The sequence below is a fragment of the Grammomys surdaster genome, unplaced genomic scaffold (genome assembly GCF_004785775.1).
Source record: "Grammomys surdaster isolate TR1022 unplaced genomic scaffold, NIH_TR_1.0 126391, whole genome shotgun sequence".
Lineage (NCBI taxonomy): Eukaryota > Metazoa > Chordata > Mammalia > Rodentia > Muridae > Grammomys > Grammomys surdaster.
Genome location: NW_021621185.1, coordinates 9,735,859 through 9,742,662, shown reverse-complemented (window position 1 = coordinate 9,742,662; position 6,804 = coordinate 9,735,859). Strand labels below are relative to the sequence as shown.

General features: G+C 39.1%; 1 pseudogene; it reads right to left on the bottom strand.

Moving 5' to 3' along the window:
* Positions 1 to 2,476: 2,476 nt before the first annotated feature.
* On the bottom strand, positions 2,477 to 3,944 carry LOC114614469 (annotated as a pseudogene).
* Between the last annotated feature and the right edge of the window lie 2,860 nt (positions 3,945 to 6,804).

The following is a 6,804-nucleotide window of genomic DNA, read 5'->3' as shown; positions in this document are numbered from 1 at the left end:
AAACTCTTTCAAACTTAAAAAGCAAAATCAAGAGGCTTGGAACCTAATTCAGTAATATAAATGCTATAGCTCTGAGCAAAAGAAAGGCTTTCCCAGTGGAAATGTTATAGCTCCACGGGAAAGGCTTCCCCAATACAAGTGTTGTAGCTATGAAGGGAAAGGAATTCTGGCATTTAGGAACCAAGGAATACCATAAAATTACTGAATAAAACAAACTACATAATAAATTTATTGAGAGGGTAAACTCCAGAATTGTGGGTACAACAGCTCAGGTCAGAAGCAGCATAGAACTTAGTAACAAAAGTTTAGAGCTGTGTGAAAGCTATAACTATTCCATCAAGCAGGTTCTCCAGAGAAACACAACCATAGACTAGAAACACATACATATGGAAAACGTTAGTAGAGATGATAAATACACAAACTTACTTTCTGAGGTTAGGTCAATTAGAAACTCACAGGACAGGGCAAGTAGAGTGAAATTGAAGCAGTATGCTACTCACTTGTAAGGCAATCCATTTTCTTTATTGTTTTTAAACTTTTAACAGATCTTGCATCACAGAAGGCATATGACCTTAATTGGTGTCTCTTCATGATGAAGCCTAATCAAATTAAAACATTTCTTTGTAATCTCTAGATCTATATTTGATGAACACCTGGGCTTAATTGACTATTTCATTGAAACACAACATGACTGTACCATAACTGTGTTTTATACATTACTTTAGTAACAAACAAAAGCAATCTGATGGAGTTACTGGTATCTTATAATAACCATATATTTTCATAAAATTAATATCACTTGGTAATTTTAAAACACTTGTTTTATAAATATTACTCCTTTGGATATTAAACATTAGTTAAAATATAGAAAAATATGTAGCAAAACATATTAAGTATAATGAAATGATTTTCATAACATAGCTCTGTAAAAAAAAAAGAAATATACAGCATATAGAATGTTTATGCGTTTTACCTATAGGCAGTCAACATTCATGATGAGATGTATAACCATAGAAATGTTTCTTCAATATGAAAGAGATATAGTTTAGATAACTATTTTTCTAGTTTGTAGAAAAATATTGTTAATACGAACAAGTAAATGTCCAGAGAGATCAATCATTTTTTAAAGTCTCTGTGTTTATGTAGAGTCATTATTATAGGGATAATAAGTTAATAATGAAAATGTGATATGTGGAAATGCTAAATTTGTTTCCAGCATATGATAAAATGTGATTGAAATAATCACCATGTAGCTCTAAGTAGATCAGATGTTCCATTTGAGCTACATGAGAAAAGAAGAGAAAGTAGCCAATTGATAACAAAAATAATTTGTTCAAAAAAAGACATATCCATAAGAATTCTCTCCACATATACAGCATGCATCTTTTGTCTTTCTGTGTGCTAAGTGATAACCTGTACTTTCCTTCTGAAACACTGAAAGGACACAGGAAAACACTAAGAGCATATCAGAGACACAGTAGTGCCCATTAGGAAATTTACATATGATTTCTACATAAATTCTTATAACTTGGAGGGACTTCTTGAAGAAGATTAACAGAAACCACACATTTCAAGCATAGACACAGGAATTAGGATGACAGATAGTTAGAAGCAATTGAAAATTACCAGAAGATTGTAAAATAATGAGGTTTTTCATGTTCAAATTGCATCGTGGAATATAGTTGGGCTTATCTTGAAATGATCGTTCACAGAATAACCTCTTGTTTGAGTCAAAGAAGCCCTTAAAAAAAGTTGGAGGGAAGCTGAGTGCTTTCTGTGAAGGTAACAAAATAGTACAATACACAAGTACAGTCCACAGATATGGTTTGGTTGACAGGAAAGGGGCACCCAAATATCCAGTGACTGCATACAAATACCTTGAGAGGGAATGAAACTGGATTCCAAATATGGAAGTGGAATATTGAATATCTGTCAGTTGACAAGAGGAAGCAACACCCAACTGCTGAAAAATACTGCCTGCATCTTTTGACATTATTTCTCATTTTTTTTTTTACCTTGGGATTTTTCTTTACTCCCCACAGCTGATTTCACAGGAAAAGCTGAAAGGCATTTATACTCTGAAGTATAGTCTCCAACACGCATACATTTCAGTTTGTTGTGTTATATAGGAAGTAGTTCTGTCTCAGTCTGTGCTATGGAAAAGAGGATGGAGAATGACCATCAGGCTCTGTGACTACTCCTAACGCTGTTAGAAAATGAACAACAATGTATATGCTTTGGATAATACTGTTTTATAAGTAGATACAGCTTTTAGAATACAAACTTTTCAAAGACTCTCTTTGACGAGCTTTGTAGTAATCATTTCAGATTTAATGTACAGTCATTTCTGAGGAGCCTGAAACATCCTAGTGAGGAAAGTATCCTTTTATTTTCCTGCCCATGTGGTCACCATAAAGAAGGCCTGATGTAGCAAGAAGACACATTTTATAAACCTCTGAAACAAATCTGTAAATGATCACCTAAAGACACCGCCTCTGCTATGGATGGTTTCATTCAATCTATGTTCTACCAGTTTTATGTCTTCTAAGTCATCTTTTATAACACTAATCAAGTGGCTAAGGCCTTCCAGTTGTTGTTTCAAATGATGCTTGATTTCTCATAATAGCTCTACATCTATGTAATACTTTTCTTCAGATTTCACAGCTCCAAAATGATTCTGCATCATGATCTAGGACATCAGTTCATCCAGTCGACCTTTGAACTGAATAGGTGTATTCAGTTTCCCCTTGAATAGTATCTAGCTGAACCCACAACTGTTCTTCATCAGCCTGGATCACATAGCCACTCTTCCACTGGATGTCCTGTTTGAATAGGAAGGTTCTGTGGGAAAGATCCATCAATTTCCTCTTTTATTGTACTATTTTGGCCACAGTTGTAGTTTGATTCTTTTGCAGTTCACTAATATCTTCATATACAATATCTGGTCTAGTCTTGAAACTTCAGTCTTCGAAACAATTCTTTGAAACCCACCATTGGTATAGGAATTAACTTTTCTGAATCTGGGTTATCCACCTTGGTCTGCTCCCAAATAATAGGATCAACACCAGCAGGCAGGTTCTGTAAGAGCTGCTTGATCTGAGCAGGAGACAGCTCTGTCCTGGTCATAGAGAGGGTTACACTAAGCTGCTGCAGCTGTGTCTTAATGTTGGCTTAGTCAAAGTGGGCATACAGTGTGGTTGCTGGAACTCTTCTTGACGTACCATTTGGAGAACACTCAACAACATAAATGACATCTTCAGTATGATCATCAGGCAGAGTCTTAATCCTATCCACATTGACAGCAAGGGTCTGGTTTCCACCCAAAACTTTATGCATGATTCTACCAATTGCTGTTATTGGCTTCTAATATCTGTTTGTTTTTTGCTGAAAATTAAAACTATTAGTCCATCTTCATCTTTATTATTGGGCATACAACTATAACCTACAGCCTTAAATTGGCAAAAGAGATTTTCCTTTGTAAACTACCCTTTTCCTGTTCCCCAGAAAGCCTGCAACTGGTTTTACTTTGCCAAAATGGCATCTCTCTCATCCCCCAATAGCGTTGGAGTGGAAAAATTGCTGGCAGTGTTGATGATCTGGTTGGATTGTGCAGGAACCTATGTGGACTGACTGAAGAGACCACCTAAAGAAGTCTGCTGCTGCTGTTGCTGTGTGTTAAATCCTCCAAATCCAAGTCTGGTTCCTAAACCAGTGCCTAAATCAGTGCCAGTTCCTGTCATTTTGCCAAAACCATTACCAAAGCAAAAACCTTTGTTCTGAGTGCCACCAAGAAGGCCTGTACTGCCTGTGTTTGTTGGGGCAGAAAAGCTGAAGGCAGGGCCTGCAGTTGTAGTTGTTCCAAATCCTCCAAACCCACCCGCTGGTGCTACAGTGGTTGCAGAGGTGCCAAAATTGTCCGAAGGAGGCCCAAAATTGAAAGCCATGTCATGGGAACAGCACTCAGATAGTCCCTATTTCTGATTTTTATCACTCCTTGACTATGAACTAAACAAAAATATCCTCTTAATGAAAGGGAGATGTGGAAACAAAGTATGATGGAACTTGTGCCCACTTTCCTGTCTCTGTCTACTCTGACCCGTGGAAAGAAACAGCGACACACAGAGTTCTTCTTCCCAAAGCAGTTTATTCAGGAACCCTTACATTCTTCAAAAAGCCCCCAAGCCTCTCCTCCATCACCCTTAAATCCCTCTGCCTTCTCCAATCAGAGCCTGCCACATCGGTGCATGTGATAGGACAGTGGGTATGGCAAGATCTGACGTTGCCCTACGTAGCAGATGGCCTGATTATGCATAGCAGTGAGCCTGCACAATATTGCCTGTGGGCGTGGCTTCTTCAGGGACATATGAGGAAGTCAGGTGTTAGCTTCAGGTGCCATTTTGGAATGACCGCCACACCCACTTCCTACAATTCCCCCTTTTATTTAATTTTGGCAGAGAGAATGCCTGTCTTAGGTTGCCCCTTGTGACAATGCTCCTTAACCGTCATCAGGAGTCAAACAGCTCTGGTTTGGTTCCTGTCTTAGGTTGGTAACACATCCAAGGAGTCTTACCCATCTCTGACTACTTCTCTAGCATGCCAAGCCACACTTGAGGAGATTGTCACATATCCACGGCTGCAAACGCCTGCACTATCAAGGCCCATTCTCTGCTGTGTTGCTTTCTCCTTTTGCACATACACCAACAGGCAAGGCCATTGATCAGTAATAAGCACAGGGCTAAAACTCCCAAACCCGCCCATTCCTTAAGGTGGGACATTGCTTGATGTATCCATTCAGTCAGTCCGGAGGCCAGGGAGACATCCACTCTAATTGAATTAATATGAACAATCGACTTGAGAAGTTCTCTCATCTTCTTATCCAATTCCACAGATCAATTTCCTGAAAGATAATTGGAAATTTCCTTAGAAAGATTAGCAGCATGACTTACATTTTGATATGAAATAGAAGTAACACACAAGCCAGAATATTTCCATTGGCAACCTAATTGGGCCATCTCTATGTCAAAAATCCCTCCTAGGCCCAAATAACATCATAGCTGAAAGAGTTTCCACATGCCAAGGAATATAATGAGGCATTCCGAACCATAGCAGAGGAAAATGTAGAAACATTCCAGCATACACCATAAAAGCAAGTACTATTATCACAACCCAAAAAACTACCATTATAACTACCATTATATAAAAAAACACAAAGGGGGCCATATGCATACTGGTGTGGGTAAAAAGGAAACATCTTATCCTGGGCTCAATAACTTTAGATTGCAATATATGGAGAAAAGGTAAAAGCATTCTTCACAAACCAAGTCACTCACTCATCTTGTCTATAGGATCTCAAGATCTATGTGCAGAACTTCAGGATTTCGTTTCTTTAACTCTTTCTCAAGCCTGTCTACTTCATTTCCTAGAGTATCAATAATGTTTTCTCCATGTTTAAGCATAAAGGCTTCTAATTGTTCAGGAGTTTTCACTTCTTGAATTTCCTGCATCATTTGATCAAAATCTTCCTTTTCCAAATATGGTCTTGTAACAACTCATTCATCTAAATCAACTTCTGCCTTAAATCTGACTTTGCCTAATCTCAGGTCTGTGGCTTTGACATTATGGATTGCCCTTACTGATGGGTCGCTCTCCAGGAGTGTACTTGGATCACGACTTTCTATGACATACTTGTAAAATGATGTGCCCTTGGCCTGGGTGCTCCTGCAAAGTTCATTTATGGCAACAAGAAGTGTCGCTCCTTCAAACACCAAAGATCCTGCTAAAATACAATATGCCCATAGAAGGGATTCCATTGGTTGAGGATGAAGCAATCCCATGACTCCATGATACCAAGAGAGTCCTGCGCCCATCATGAAAATACCAATACCACTAATCAATGAAGAAATATACTGCATATTTTAAAAGCCATACAGGTGAGAAGAATCTGGTGTCTAAACAGACTTGCTGATGTCTAGTGCTAGCAAACCCTGGTTACAAGTATCAGATAATGAGTGTATAGCTTCTGAGAACATACTTGCTGAACCCGTATAAATCCAGGCAAGAAATTTAAAGAAGCAGTTTAAGCCATTAATGCAAATAGCAACCATCACCACTTTTCCTGGTCCCTTAAGAAACATTTGGAAACACTGAGCTCTAAGTGCCTTCCAAGCTTCTGGCCACTTTGTAACGGCCATTTCTTTTGTAAAGGCCATCAGGTTCTGTTACTTTGTAAAGGCTGGGGCCTGTTCTGCTGCTCTGGTCTGCAGGTCAGGGTCTAGCAAGAAAGAGAAACTGGGGACTGAGGAAGGGGAAGAAAAAAGGGGTGAGAGATGCAGAAGATAGATACAAGACAGAGTCCAGTGGAGTCTCTTCAAGTCTCTTCTTTATTCTCCTCACTCTCCTCTATTCTTCTCACTCTTTCACTCTTATACTCCTCACTTTCCTCTTCAGAACTATCTCCACTTTCAGACTTTTGAGATCACTCTTCTTTTAACTGCTCTAGTGTATTGCTACCCTTTTCTAGCTCCTTGATGTGACTTGTCCCAACGCTGGGAACCTTATACTCTCTGAACCGAGAACTTTCTCTTGTCCAACTTATCTGGGAACTTTCTCTTGTCCAACTTACCTGGGAACTTTCCAACTAGCTGCCCTGACTGCGATGAGTTCTGAAGTGCCCATCCGGGCCACCACTTGTTTCTGTCCACTCTGACCCGCGGAAAGAAACAGTGACACACGGAGTTCTTCTTCCCAACACAGTTTATTCAGGAACCCTTACATTCTTTAAAAAGCCCCCAAGCCTCTCCTCCA